The 16381-nt window shown below is 34.0% G+C and overlaps 1 long non-coding RNA gene across 1 annotated transcript in view; it reads left to right on the forward strand.

The window, feature by feature from the left end:
- The first annotated feature begins 6822 nt into the window (after nt 1-6822).
- Nucleotides 6823-16381, forward strand: part of LOC142227550 (uncharacterized) — a 218280-nt gene continuing 208721 nt past the window's right edge. Inside the window, exon 1 of the long non-coding RNA XR_012719899.1 lies at nt 6823-6949. This is a non-coding gene — a long non-coding RNA (uncharacterized LOC142227550). The remainder of the gene's footprint in view (nt 6950-16381) is intronic.

The raw sequence follows: 16381 nt of genomic DNA on the forward strand, positions 1-16381 counted from the left end.
TAAGCGTCCCAGTCCTCAGGGGCTCTGGTGGACTTTGCCTTTTTAAAGAGCTTCCTGCAGGATTTCCTCATATTACTTAATTCCGTAGACCACCATGGTGGTCGATGTTTCCCCCTTGGCTTTCCTCTAGGGCATGCAGCTTTCAGTGAGATGTTGAAGGCCTTAGTAATCCGCTCCACTGCGTGTTCGATATCTTGCACATTTCTCATATTTGTCTCTGTTATTTCCGGTATCATCATATTGAACGATTCCCTATACCTATTCCAGTCAGCTTTCCTAACATTTGGCGGAAATATGATCTTGGTGATATGAACATCAAATTTGAAACTGATGTAGCGATGATCTGAGAAGCTGTGTTCACTTAAAACCTGCCACTCAGATATCATTTCATTCAGTTCTTGCGAGGCCAAGGTGATGTCCAAAACCTCTTGCCTGTTTTTAGTGACAAAGGTTGGGACATCTCCCTTGTTGCAAACTACCAGATTAGTACGCAAAATAAACTCTATTAGCGACTCTCCCCTTGCATTAGTATCACTACTTCCCCATATACTATGATGTGCATTCGCATCGCATCCCATAATGAGTTTCGTCTTTGTTTTCAGTGACTCCTCCACTAAGGTCTTAACGGCATATGGAGGCATCTCCCTGTCATGTCCCATGTAGACCGAAGATACCCAATATTTGCATTTGGCTATTTCTAAACTTGCAACGACAGTGTCTGTATTGCACATTGAAGGAAGCAGAAACAAGTTGAGCTCGTTTTTAGCAATTATACAGGCTCGATTTACATCATTACCAGTATACTGCAATAGTTTGAACCCCGGAGTACTTAATTCACATATTTTGTTTTTATAAACATATGGTTCTTGAATAAGAACTATATCTATGTCCCCTTTCATCAGGAGAACTTTTAAGGCAGCACATGCAGCCTTACAATGATGAAGATTTATCTGGAGGATCCGTAGGACCATCGAGATTTTCAACAACCGTCACATCAGCCGCTTCAATCGAGTCATCAAGAATGTCCTCTTCAGAGATATCGGTGACTCTCGCAATAACCATAGGTTCAACTTTGGTGAGTTCTGAGGCAGTAGAAGCCTCCTCACGCATACGGTATCTATCCATGTCTTCAAGTGGCTTGGTATTCCCCTCGACTTCGCAAGAGGATCCGCTTACTTCTGATTCAGACAGAGGCTTGTCCATTTCTGAATCCTTTAGCTGATCGTTTTTATACACCTTCATTTGGATATAATGAAAGCCATAACATACACGGCCCTGGGACTTTGCTAGATGTGGCAAAGACTGAGTGTTCAATATAAACACTGCATGCCGTCTTGGCCCATCCACTTCATCCAAACGGCCAACCTTCCAATCAGCTGTTGGAAGATCTGGATTGCATTGTTTCAGTCTATTTAAAATAGATTCAGGGTCAGGAGGGTTTGCAGGTATCCACGCATGTGCTCTTGGTCTAGCCGGTATGTCTTTCTTCTCGACTAACTCTAGAGCAGCTCCTTCCCAAACTTCACCAATTAGTATCAGAGCAGCTTTAAAACATTCTATAGACCTCTGGTCCTCAAATGCGACTAGCTTAAATCGTCCTTGATACCAACCAGCCTCTTGGTGTCGAGGATCTGGGCCAGGAAACTTTTCCAGCACCTGTGAGTAGACGCCAGACAAAGCATTCTCAATTTCCCCCCATTTTTGCTTTGGAACCATACCGTCCAATGCTCCTTTATTTATGATAGCCATCACAAGGCTGTCTTTAGCAACTGAGGCAAACGATCGTTGATCCCTTTTGGAGGATGGCAGCTCATCCGGTGATCGTTCCCTTTTTCCAGCCTCAAGAATTCCTTGAGCCCATTTTAAGGAATCGCTTTGTTTAGCCGACAACGTGCTTGGGTAGACTGATCCTAATTTCTTTAGGATAAACAAAGCATTTCTGCGTTCTTTGAATCTCTTTCGTGAGGGATTACCTCCTTTTGATGCCGTTACCTTGGAAAAGGTCCGACTTGTCAAATTGTCGTCAGGGTATATAAACTTGTTTCCTCTACATTAGTCTCCAGTGCAAGTGCATAATTTGGTGTATGACTGGGTAGCTGTAATATTTTTTTGAGGAAGAATCTTTGTACAGAATTCACTTCATCCGCAAATCCTTGGGCTGCATACGATAAAATCGATCTGCAAACAGCATTGTAGATATTCCATTTTGCACTAAGGGATATGTCTTTTTTACTGAGGATATCTTTCCATGTTGTGTTTATTGCAATTTTAGATTGATTTGCTCTATTATTGACATGTTTTTTAAAAATCATCCTTGATGTTAATAATACTCCTAAATTCTTGAATTCGTTGACTATATTCAGTTGTGTTCCTTTACATGTCCACTTTTCTTCGCTTCTTATGGGACCTCCATTTCGAAAGATAACCACTTCAGATTTTTCTCTATTGACTCCTAATCTCCACATATCACAGTATTCCTCTAGTTTCTTAATCATGCTCTGTAGTGTTGCTATATCATCAGCTAGAATGACGATATCATCTGCGTAGAGTAAAATTCTGATATTTAGCTGCTCAATGTTAAGCCGCCTCTAATAAGGGGGATAATAAACATCCTTGTTTAACTCCTGTACTAGTATCAAAGTAACCAGATATCTCCTCGCCGTTCCACACCGATGATGTTGTACATTTATATATATTATTGATCACATTCACGAATTTTGAAGAAACTCCTAGAGCATGTAGTTTGTAAATAAGTGACGGTCTAGATATTTTATCAAATGCAGCCTTGAAGTCGACGAAGAAAGCATAGACCTTCTTTTTTTCGGCCAACTTCAGGTGTACGATAGCAGCTAGGCTGTATATATTATCTGTAGTGGAATAGTTACTTCTAAATCCGGACTGATAGTCAACCAAAACGTTGTTTTTCCACCCAGTTATAAAGCCTTTCATTCAATATGCCCATCATGACTTTTGCAATGCAGTTCATGAATGAAATATATAATTTGATGCATGAGTTGGGACCCCCTTTTTATATATTGGGAATATTACTGAATTTTTAAAAATATTCTCAATGTCTCCTGCATCTATTATTCTGTTATATGCTTTTACTAATAGCTTGTGGAAGCTTTCAGTTGCATATATAATATGCTCATATGAAATACGATCTTCTCCTGGAGCCTTGTTCAATTTGACCTTCCTCAACATGTCTTCTAACTCCTTAATTGTGATCGGGCTATCCAAATCAGAATCTTCAAAAAAATTTTATGGGCTAAGTAAGAATAAGTAATTATTCCCAAAAGTTTATTTTTTTATACACCGAAAAAAAAGTTTACTATTTTTTATGAAAAATGAACTAACCCATAGTAAGAATGACCATGATTTGGCGCCAAAGATTTTTTTCATCTAGATAAGTTCATGATTTTCTTATAAATTAGTTCATGTATTGCATCGTATTTTAGTTCATTATTACTATGCTGTGGGAAGAATATAGTTAAACTCATTCAAAATATTCCTGCTATCCGGAAAAATGAAAAATTTTTTGGGAAACCTGTATTAAGAAATTGGTTTGAAATAAACTGTTTGTCGGTATAATTTTCAAAAAAGTAGAGAAATTGAGGAATCAAAGGTACAACAAGCCTGTATACAACTAATACATTTTTCGTACAAAACAAGTCAATTTTCTATAACCACCAGTATTTTATTCCAAAAAATTATTATTATATTACACAAAACTATGGTTTATGATATACAATAAAGGAAATATTTTTATTAGTACGTTGGATGCAGTTACTTGTCGGTAGTTAGTAATTGCTTCTTCAAAAGAGTAATATTCTACGTTATTAGGACTAAACTAATTAATTTAAATTTCCATGTTTTCTATCCAGATGAAAGATATATTGAATTGTTCAATTTCGTCGATTTTGGCTAACTTTTGTTGGGCGGATTTGTCTTATAAGCATCTGAAATTGCAAAGTTATACAAAATATAAGAAAAATATTATCAAATTCTATCGTTCATATTGATTTTTAACTTACGGTTTTCAAGAGTATTTCCTAGAGCCAATAAGGATATCAGCATAATTAGCATTAAACAGTAAGAATATTCAAAAAAATTACCATTACAAGACCTGTTTACCTGCAAGTGAAAATAATAATTTTTAATAAATTGAAATTTTAGTTTTATTAAAAACGGACAAAATACCGTTTATAGAAAACTTACCACATTGAAAAATCCATCCAGTTGGTACATTATTGAAATCATATCCATGGACTAATGGGACGTTTTTGAAATTATTCTCAGAATATATTTGAAATAAAAAACGAAAAAATTAGACATAATTTCCAATTGTCAGTATAGCATTTAGTATTTAAGGTGGATATTAAGTTCGAGTTTAGAGGCTAAAATCGCAATTTTCATGATACGTTTTCTTTAATAATCCATTATAAAAAAATAATCTTTATAAAAAACTTGGTTTGGGCTATTTTCCATCAAGTTATATTTAAATTTTTATCGGAAGACGTACAATTTTACACTTTTCTTAGTAATTTATTTTTATTTTTAGCGTCTAAACTCGAACTTAGTACTCACCTGTAGGAATTGCTGTAACATAAAAAATATAGATTCAAAAACATGGTTGCATCTCCAACCTGTGATCCAGATGTAGAATAAATATAGATCATCCTATTACCACTCATGTTGTATATTTTTTATGTAAATCAATTAAAAATCGCACTAATTTTAAACTATTAACAGAAATATACAGTTCCTTAATCTGTTATTTGTTTTTTTTTTTTTTTTATCAATAAAAAGCGTTTTTGATTACTCTAACATCACATCATTCAATTCTCAGTTTATAAAATGTTTCGAAAAAAATGTATTTTCATTTATAATCACCAATGCCTCACGTACAATTTTGCAAAATTAAAACCACGTGTGCACTTCATAAATGCATCAACATAACTGAATGCAACAATAAAACTCAAAGACACAAATAGCCATAAAGAAAAACCACTCCGTAAAGAAAAACAACTCCACACACACACACACGATCCCTTTCTGATCTTGCTATTGCAAGAAAACAACTCTCACCACAAAAGATACTAACAACACACAAGGAACATTCCATTGTCTCTAGAATCAAAACAACCAACAACAGCATAAATGACGCAATAACAAACACAAACAATCATACGAGATATACACAAAAAACTCCCTCGCATGATGCACTCACATTTTCCAGTAGCACGTTTATTGATTAGTTGAAATTCTATCTATAAGTTAAGGTAAAATATATACCAAATATTAATTTTAATTTTAATTCTTTTTATTCATAATCGATAAGCCAACATTGGCCAAAATGATTACACAGTAAAATACTTCATGACACTACCAAATATTGAATTCAAATAACTTATTCTATAACAACCTACATTTTATATCTAATAAACTTATAACTAAACTGACTATAACAATCGAACTGCCCCTTACAGGATATGAGGAATCTATAAAAAATGATATACACCCGGCAAGGTTTATATTAACTACTTTTTATTCTACTTTATCTACAATTTTCAATGTGAGGAAAAACACTCCAACTTATAATAAAAAGGGAAATAATCTGTAGGTAGTCATCGTACGAATCGGTAATGTCGTTAACTTAATTTTTACTACAAAAAATTTTTTCCATACAAAATTTTTTCTTAGTAAATTGTCCACATTTCGTGGTAAGATTTTTATATTGCCCATGTATTTTTATAATAGAATCAAAGATGCATTAACCACTGTGTTGGAAATTTATTTAAGGAAAAATCCTTCCCATTTCGTAGTTAGTGAACTAAAAAACATTTACTGAATTTTTATAAGTTTTCCTTTAGCTAAGTTAATTTTCGTTGTGGTTACGAAACATGAACTATATTACAGTAAATTTGTTGAACTATGTGGAAGTCAAAATGGTCCTTAAATTTACAAGACACTTTTTTTCTGTGTATGCAATAAAGTTTTCTTCTTGTTTTGTTTTTTCGGAGGAAGATCTCGCTCTACGGTTATTTTTGTACCCTTCAGTTTCTTTATATTTTTAAAAACGTCATATTTCCTTTGTGAATTTTCGAAGTGTACTATAACTGACATTTTACCGTTTCTTTCAAAGACCTTCTTCACAGTTTTTATTACTGGATTTATTTCTAATTTTTTATTTAAAATTTCTTTAACTTCCTTTTTTGGATCGTTGGATGCCTCTACTCCTTTGAAAAACAACTTGCATGATTCGACTCGATTTTCCAACCAGTTTATATCTCTACCCTGAGATTCATATGTTTCTTTGAGTAAACTGATCTCTTCCTTTAACATTTTATTTTCGTTAACCAGAGAATTTATTTCATTGCTAACATGCGAAATTTGATTTTTGATTTCTTCAAAGTCATCCTTCGAGGGTAGGTTAGGTTAGTTCCTTTATTAGGGCAACTAACGCAACTGGGTCCATTGCAGGTGTAGGAGTGTATGTGTTAGGTGTTGCTGGAGATTTATGAATGATTCTAATTTTTGATGATTGGTGGGGGGAGTTCTCAGGTGAAGATCTGGGCATACTTGTACGTTACGTGTTAGCCACTTTGTTTATTTTATTTTTTTGGTCGTAAACCAATTTGTTATGGGGCACCCTGTTGTTTATTTACAATTATTTTTGTTCTTGTGTCAACCTGTTGTTGAGTTTCAATTTTGTAAATTGTATATCACCCTGTTGTTATATTGCAATTAGTATTGCCAATCGATAGAATCTAACTACTGTTCGATTTTTAACTAATCGATATCAGTGCCATCACCATTGTTGTTAAAACTAAAACTTTCCAGTGATTTATTTCTTTTGAGTATTTGATCATTTTTTGATGTATATTTTTTGATTTGAGTTTTATACAAAAAATTTGCTCACCACCAATGATCCGCCAACTGTCTCCAAGTGAGTTTATCAAAAAAATCTTTATCTGTGATCTTCTGGGTCACAATCCTCTATTCGTTGTTTTGTTTACGTTTTTTTCGGCAGTATTTTGGAGCCCTAAGCAAACACGTCTTCACACAACCAAACAACACCTTTGATAAATGAGATCTGTATTCTAATTTTAATTTTATTGATCCTAGATTTAAAGCCAGATAGGTCGCTAAAAAATTTCTTTATTTTAAAGAAGCCTCATCATTGGCTCGGAATCAATACCAAAATCCTTAAGACACGGTCAAAATCTTTGGATCCAAGTAAACTTTTTTTTGAGTGCAATTTGCATGAAATTTGAAATCCAGAATAATTTTAGGACCATAAAGAAGAGCGCCGATAATGGTGAGTATCAGTCAATGCTTTAGTATAGCGCCCATATAGACCCATCTCCCGATTTTACTTGTTGGGCTTGTAGAGATCCTACTTGTTGTTCAATTTGCCTGAAATTGAAAATCTGGAGGTTTTTTAGGACTGTAAATAGTTGTGCAAGAAATGTTTTTATTGTTTGGGATTCTAGAAATTTTAATTTTTATCCAATTTGCCCAAAATTTGAAATCCAGAAATATTTTAGGACCATAAAGAGGTGTGCCGAAAACGGTGAGTATCGGTTCATGTTTTAGTATAGCCCCCATAAGACCGATCTCCCGATTTAACTCCTTAATTTTTCCGATTTGCCTGAAATTGTAAATATAATGGTATTTTAGACCCAAAAAACAGGTATCGGATTTAGTTTTTATCGGTTCATTTGGTAAGTCCTACATATAGACCGATTTCACTTCTTAAGAGTATAGAAGGCGCACTGATCATGCTTGAAACTGAATGTAAAATTTCCAAATTTTACTTCTCGTAATCATTTGAATAATCAGATTTTAGATTTAAAATCAAGGCGTTATTTCACCATTTTCTTGCACACTTACAAGAGATGTTAATGATTCCTCTAAAACTTAAACAAAAATGGTTCTTACTCTTCTTACTTAACTTATTTTTATTGGAAAAAAATTATTTGCTTGTAGTTAAATTTTATTAATTTTATCGAAATTTCCCACAGTGCAGTTAATGAAATCTTACTTTTTTTAAGTATATCTTAAAAATTTTATGAACTAAACGTGAGTATAAAGTTCAATGACCGTATACATAAGTTCAATATGAACTAAAACAAATGAAAATGTTCGTACGTTTCCCACAAAATAGTAAGAATGAACTACTGTATGATTAAAATGGTCATGATTTGGCCCCAATGATTTTCTTCTTTATTTTTAGTTAATTTTTTCTTCTATGAGATGATGTAATTTCGTGAACTGCCTTTAAAAAGTAAAGCAGGGCATTAAAATTTCCTGGTTTTAACAATGCTTTGTGGAAATCTCAAAATGTGGATTAAAATTTGGTTCAATTTTCGTGTGGGGTAGTTCATTCTTCTTATAAAACATTTCACTTTTTTTCGGCGTATAAATCCAGAATGTGATATAGTCTTCATAGGCAAAATCTTTAAATTTATGTTCGGGAAGTGTACCAGTTGAACTGCTCTGCTTGGGAAAATATCTGTCATTAAATCCCGCTGACATTTCAAAAGAAACTATAATATTTGATTCATGGTAGTGGGTATTTAAGATTCGGCCCGGCCGAACTTTTTGCTGTATGTACTTGTTTCTTATTCACATTGTGGAAGCCGTAAATTATATTTGATTTTATCCAGTACCGTAACAATTTCATTTAAATAAAGCGAACTTAAAATAAGTGTTTTGAGTACCTCGATTTAATTTATTTGCTTTAATATTATGAATTTTTTTTTTTTTAATGTAAATATAAAATGAAAATTTTACTCTATTTTAAACGCTGGCTATATACTTTTGTAATACAAATTATATTTAAAAGTGCACTACGATTTCATGCGTTTTAGTCGATATATATGCCATATAATTGCATATGTACAATATCATGCATTCAATACATTTTTGTTCCTACTAACATAGGTCTCTTAGCGACTATTATTAACATAAAGACAAATATTTTGATGATGATGGAGATTTAAACACGCCGTTTGATATAAATCGATGCTGGTTAAGAAGCAAAAGATGTAAGTGAAAATTCCAGATCCTTGGCCTTCATAGTTAGAGAATCGTATAACATACAATCTGCTGGGTTGTAAATGTTACACTTATATTCATCGTGATAGATAGGTTAGTTGGTTTAAAAATGTTTCTGTCAATACGAGTAATGTTGGTGACAATTTTATGTGTTTCAAAGTGGTTCACATTATGGTGAGAGACAGTTCGAACTCGTCTATAGACGGAAAACATGTAGCATGTTTGTCGAAACCATGTTCTTTTCTCGGAAATTATGTATCTGATTTTTGAAAGCATTTTATGTTTGACGAGAAAAGAAAATTTTCGCTACAAAAATGCTACATGGTCGCTGTGAATAAGTAACATGGTGCGCTTATCATATTCCTTCTCTGGGTGAAGGCACAACTTCTAAAGTAATGCAAAGGATCCAATAATGGATAACTTTCGTCCTATGACAAGCCCATGTAAATTTCATTGGAGATGATCCAAGTTTGCACTATTTTGGATCAAAAATTGTGAATCCAAACTACTTTTTTAGGAAGCTCTTTTTTTTGCTGGGAAGCTATAGCCAAGATAGCTCTCTTCCGTTTTACCTGCAGGCAGGTTGAGTTCGAAGATTGGCTTTATCGGTCCATATTTCGATATAGCCCATACTCAAAAAAAATTAACCTTTCCTTAAGAATTTTGGTATTGATTCCGAGCGAAAGATGTGTCTTCCTTTAAAAAAGATGTTTAAGGGACTTACACCGAAAAAAAGTTTACTATTGTTTATGAAAAATGAACCAAACCATAGTAAAAATGGCCATCATTTGGCGCCAACATTTTTTTTCATCTAGATAGTTCATGATTTTCTTATAAATTAGCTCTTGTATTGCATCGTATTTTAGTTCCTTATTACTACGCTGTGGAAAGAAAAATAAAACATTTTTTTGGGAAACCTATATTAAGAAATTGGTTTGAAATAAACTGTTGGTCAGTATAATTTTCAACAAAAAGTAGAGAAATTGAGGAATCACAGATAAAGGGTGATACGGTCAAAATTTGGTCAAGGGAAAACGCGTGTAAATCGGTGAAATCGTTTATTTAAAAAATCAAATTAAATTTCTTTTTCAAGTTCAATTAGTATAAAATTCAGGAAAAATATTCAGTTAGGCTTTCGCTTTTCCAAATCCGAATTGCCGGGCCTCACGCTTGACACCTGCCATCAGATTTTGTACAGCCACCTTGTCCACCTTCTTCGCCGCAGAAAGCCAGTTTGCCTTGAACTGCTGCTCGTCCTTTGGTCTTCTTTAGGTTCCGCTTGACAATAGCCCAGTATTTCTCAATTGGGCGGATCTCTGGCGTGTTGGGAGGGTTCTTGTCCTTGGGAACCATCTGCACGTTGTTGGAGGCGTACCACTCCATGGCCTTTTTACCGTAATGGCAAGATGCCAAATCCGGCCAAAACAGTACGGAACAACCATGTTTCTTCAGGAAAGGCAGCAGACGTTTATTCAAACACTCTTTCACGTAAATTTCTTGGTTGACAGTCCCGGAAGCTATGAAAATGCTGCTTTTCAAGCCACAGGTACAGATGGCTTGCCAAACCAGATATTTCTTTGCGAACTTTGACAGTTTTATGTGCTTGAAAATATCTGCTACCTTTCCCCTTCCTTTTGCCGTATAAAACTCCTGTCCCGGAAGCTGCTTGTAGTCTTTGGCGTAGGTTTCGTCGTCCATTACCACGCAGTCAAACTTCGTCAGCACCGTCGTGTACAGCCTCCGGGATCGCGCTTTGGCCGTCGTATTATGTTTATCATCGCGATTTGGAGTCACTACCTTCTTGTAAGTCGATAGTCCGGCTCGTTTTTTGGCTCGATGCACGGTTGTAGACGATACACCCAGCTTATTTGAGGGGTGTTCAGGTTTTTTAAACGCAAAATTGAAAGAAATACGTCAAGTTTATATTGACCAAATTTTGACCGTATCACCCTTTACATCATGCCTGAATTTTTATACGTACGTTGGATGCAATTACTTGTCGGTAGTTAGTAATTCAAAAGAGTAATATTCTATGTCAGTAAGACTATATTAATTACTTTCAATTTCCATGTTTTCTATGAAAGATATATGCCATAAGTTGCTATTTTCATTGCATTTTTGTCCAATTTCACCGATTTGGCTAGTTTTTGTTGTGTGGATTTGCTTTATAAGCATCTGAAATTATAAAGTTATACAAAATATAAAAAATATTATCAAATTCTATGATATATTGATTTTTAATTTACAAGAGTAGTTTCTTAGAACAAATAAGGATATCAGCTTAGTTAGCATTAAACAGTAGGAAGATTGCAAAAAACTATCATTAGCCTTCCTGCATATGAAAATAATTATTTTTAATAAGTTGAAATTTTGGTTTTATTATAAATGGACGAAATGCCGTTTATAGAAAAACTTACCACATTGGAAAAAATTCATCCAGTAGGTACATCAGTGGAATCATATTCATGGACTAATGGGACATTTTTGAAATTCTTCTCAGAATATATGAAATAAAAATATTATAAAATTAGACATAATTTCCATTTGTCATTTAGTATATATAAGGTGGATATTAAGTTCGAGTTTAGCGGCTAAAATCGTCATTTTTCATGATTAGTTTTCTTTAATAATTCAGGGGAACAAAATTGAACTTTTTTTGTATTGATTTAAAATTTATAGCACATTTTATAGCAAATCTTTAGTAATTTGAGTTCACTGAATCCAAATCTACACTTTTTTCTATCAGCTTGAATTTTTGAGATAACATATACGGTTATATTCAAAATTAAGGCACTTCCACTACATATACTGGAATATATTGACAACGGTTCACCATCCCAGCAAAAAAATTTGGAAGTTCTTCTAAAGGCAAAACTTTAAAAGCACTTCCAAAAATGTTCTCCCAAAGATGTTCTCTATTTTAACTGCACAGGAAGTTCATTTGAGTCAATTTAGAATGCATTAAAAATCATGTGCGTGAAGCTAAATTGTAAATAGCTAAGACACAAACCAGACAGATTTAGCCGCGCACCGAATGGGTTAATTGAGTTATGCTAAGGCGACCAAAAATTGTTATATATATTTTGACTACGTTGGACAAATAATAAATTAACTAAGCGACAAATTTGATGCCATAATAAAGGCCTAGGAGCGCACACGCACAGAAAAAAAATGTTTGGACATGGTTGCCGCATCCATTTAATGCTTATTTAGAGTATGTAATTGTCGCGAAAACCATGTATTTTGTCTTTGTAAAAATAATTTTCGAGCGGAGAAAAATATATGTTGGTAATAAGCATTTAAATGGTTCTCAAATGCCGCAAACATGTTCTATTATTGAAATGATAGAATTTGAGACCATTATATGGTCAGGAAAATCATGTATCTGACCATTCAATTTTTTGCAGAGAAAAAAATATTTTTATAGTTTACGTATAGACATGTCTACAACCATTACATGGCCATAAAGACCATGTACATTGTTTTCGTGACCATTTAATTTTTTAATTTTTTTGCAGCGACAAGAATTTTATAAAAACATTGAGCAGGTACACACGATTTTCATTTTGCGCGTCAGTCGTGTGTTGATTGTTTCTTGGAATGGACGGAGAATACGGAATTATTGTGTTTTGTGTTAATTTATTTATTCAGAAATGGCACGTGGTTTTATGTGAATACAAAAAAGGAAAGTGTAATTGAAACAAATGTACCTGGTTTTTGTTCTGCATTTTGACATATGGTATAATTTATTTTTATTTGCAGTTATATGATGTCTGTGTTTGTACATTTGATGGGCACGAAGTAAATATGGAATGATTTCTTATTGTTGAAATTGAACCAAACTAGAGTGTGTAAAAATATGTGATGTTTGCTTGCACGACATTATAAATACAAATAAACAATGAATTAGTTTATAAATAAATAAAAACAAATAAATAAAGTTGATTTTGTGTTTTCTTTTCTCAAGTGGCGTCCTTTTTCCGACGACGAAAAAAGTTTTTTCATAAAAATCAAAACATTTTAGGTTGTGACCATGTTCTTTTAACTAGAAGAAAAACATTTTTGACGAATAACATAACATTTTAGATCGTGACCATTGTCTTTTAATGGAAACAAAAGTCTTTTTATCAATATAATAACATTTTAGATGAGGACAATTGTATTTTTCTTAGAACCATGTTCACTGAGCCAACATGGTTGCAGGTTAAAATGTTACATGGTCGCCGCAAAAATAGCTGCTATCATATTATTTTGCTCTTCGAATATGATTGTGGCAATCATTTTTCTTCTCTGCGTGCACTTTCAGAAAATAAGGTCTCATAGATCAAAAACACAATAACGATTGAGATATTGTATAAATAAAACCACATTAAAACCGCAAAACTGCCCAGAATATTTTGGTATCAGGAGAAAGGTCATAACGTGTACTTTCTAGGTATATTCGAAAGCAATACAGAAAATTGTGTTTTATCCAATTTAATGGAAAAATACTAACTTGGATGGATTAATATAAGGAAAAATGTCCCACTGTGCAATCCTGACCAGGATATTTTTGTATCAGGAGATAGGGCGTGACGTGTGATTTATGGCTAAAAGGTTTCTATATTCAATACCAATCCAGAAATTTGTGTTTTGTCCAATTTTATGCAAAAATGCAAACTACGTCCGAAGTATAAAGAAAAATGTCCCACTGTGCAAAACTGCCCAGGATATTTTGATATCAGAAGAAAGATCGTCACGTGTACTTTCTGGCTATGCCCCACTGTGCAATCCTGCCCAGGATATTTCGGTATCGGGCGAAAGGGCGTGACGTGTACTTTATGGCTAAAAGATCTTTATATTCGAAATCAATCCAGAAAATTGTGCTTTATCCAAATTAATGGAAAAATACTAATTTGGATCTCATATGCATGTGTTTGTTTTATTTAAAAAGTATTTTTGGGATTCCCCGTATAGTATTCGTGATCCAAATTGTCATTTAATGCCCACATTGGCAACACTGCTATTCCAGCGCTTATCTAGTCTCTTCTTTTTGGGATTCCCCGTATAGTATTCGTGATTCATATTGTCATTTAATATCCACACTGGCAACACTGCTATTCCAGCGCTTGTCTAGGCTCTTCTTCTTTCACTCCCTCTCTCTCATATTATTGTGTTTGTTTTATTTAAACAGTATTTTTGGGAATCCCCGTATCGCATTTGTCACTCAAATTGGCTTATTGTTTGCTTTCGTTTGTTTTGTTATATGTTAAAATGATCAATAAAAAGTTAATGTTTTCGTTTTTTGCTAAAATATATTTCTTGAATCAATCCAAGTTAGTATTTTTCCATTAAATTGGATAAAACACAATTTTCTGAATTGATTTCGAATATAGCGACCATATAGCCAGAAAGTACACGTTACGACCTTTCTCCTGATACCAAAATATCCTGGGCAGTTTTGCACAGTGGGACATTTTTCTTTATATTTCGGACGTAGTTTGCATTTTTGCATAAAATTGGACAAAACACAAATTTCTGGATTGGTATTGAATATAGAGACCTTTTAGCCTAAAAGTACACGTCACGCCCTTTCTCCTGATACCAAAATATCCTGGACAGGATTGCACAGTGGGCCAGTTTTCTTTATATTTCATACATAGTTCGTAATTTCCTATTAACTTGGATAAAACACCATTTTTTGGATTGATTTCGAATACAAAGATCTCTTAGCCATAAAGTACACGTCACGCCCTTTTGCCCGATACCAAAATATCCTGGGCAGGATTGCACAGTGGGGCATTTTTCCTTATATTAATCCATCCAAGTTAGTATTTTTCCATTAAATTGGATAAAACACAATTTTCTGGGTTGCTTTCGAATATAGCGACCATATAACCAGAAAGTACACGTGACGACCTTTCTTCTGATACCAAAATATCCTGGGCAGTTTTGCACAGTGGGACATTTTTCGTTATACTTCGGACGTAGTTTGCATTTTTGCATAAAAGTGGACACAACACAAATTTCTGGATTGGTATTGAATATAGAAACCTTTTAGCCTTAAAGTACACGTCACGCCCTTTCTCCCGATACCAAAATATCCTGGACAGGATTGCACAGTGGGCCAGTTTTCTTTATATTTCATATATAGTTCGTAATTTCCTATTAACTTGGATAAAACACCATTTTTTGGATTGATTTCGAATACAAAGATCTTTTAGCCATAAAGTACACGTCACGCCCTTTTGCCCGATACCAAAATATCCTGGGCAGGATTGCACAGTGGGGCATTTTTCCTTATATTAATCCATCCAAGTTAGTATTTTTCCATTAAATTGGATAAAACACAATTTTCTGGGTTGCTTTCGAATATAGCGACCATATAACCAGAAAGTACACGTGACGACCTTTCTTCTGATACCAAAATATCCTGGGCAGTTTTGCACAGTGGGACATTTTTCGTTATACTTCGGACGTAGTTTGCATTTTTGCATAAAAGTGGACACAACACAAATTTCTGGATTGGTATTGAATATAGAAACCTTTTAGCCTTAAAGTACACGTCACGCCCTTTCTCCCGATACCAAAATATCCTGGACAGGATTGCACAGTGGGCCAGTTTTCTTTATATTTCATATATAGTTCGTAATTTCCTATTAACTTGGATAAAACACCATTTTTTGGATTGATTTCGAATACAAAGATCTTTTAGCCATAAAGTACACGTCACGCCCTTTTGCCCGATACCAAAATATCCTGGGCAGGATTGCACAGTGGGGCATTTTTCCTTATATTAATCCATCCAAGTTAGTATTTTTCCATTAAATTGGATAAAACACAATTTTCTGGGTTGCTTTCGGATATAGCGACTATATAGCCAGAAAGTACACGTTACGACCTTTCTCCTGATACCAAAATATCCTGGGCAGTTTTGCAAAGTGGGACATTTTTCTTTATATATCGGACGTAGTTTGAATTTTTGCATAAAATTGGACAAAACACAAATTTCTGGATTGGAATTGAATATAGAAACCTTTTAGCCATAAAGCACACGTCACGCCCTTTCTTTTGATACCAAAATATCCTGGGCAGGATTGCACAGTGGACCAGTTTTCTCTATATTTCTATCATAGTTCGTAATTTTCTATTAACTTGGGTAAAACACAATTTTCTGGATTGATTTCAAATAAAAAAACCTTTTAGCCATAAAGTAGACGTCACGCTCTTTCTCTCGATACGCAAATATCCTGGGCAGGATTGCACAGTGGGGCATTTTTCCTTATATTAATCCATCCAAGTTATATATAGCCAGAAAGTACACGTTACGACCTTTCTC

Source organism: Haematobia irritans, chromosome 2 (genome assembly GCF_050003625.1).
Source record: "Haematobia irritans isolate KBUSLIRL chromosome 2, ASM5000362v1, whole genome shotgun sequence".
NCBI lineage: Eukaryota > Metazoa > Arthropoda > Insecta > Diptera > Muscidae > Haematobia > Haematobia irritans.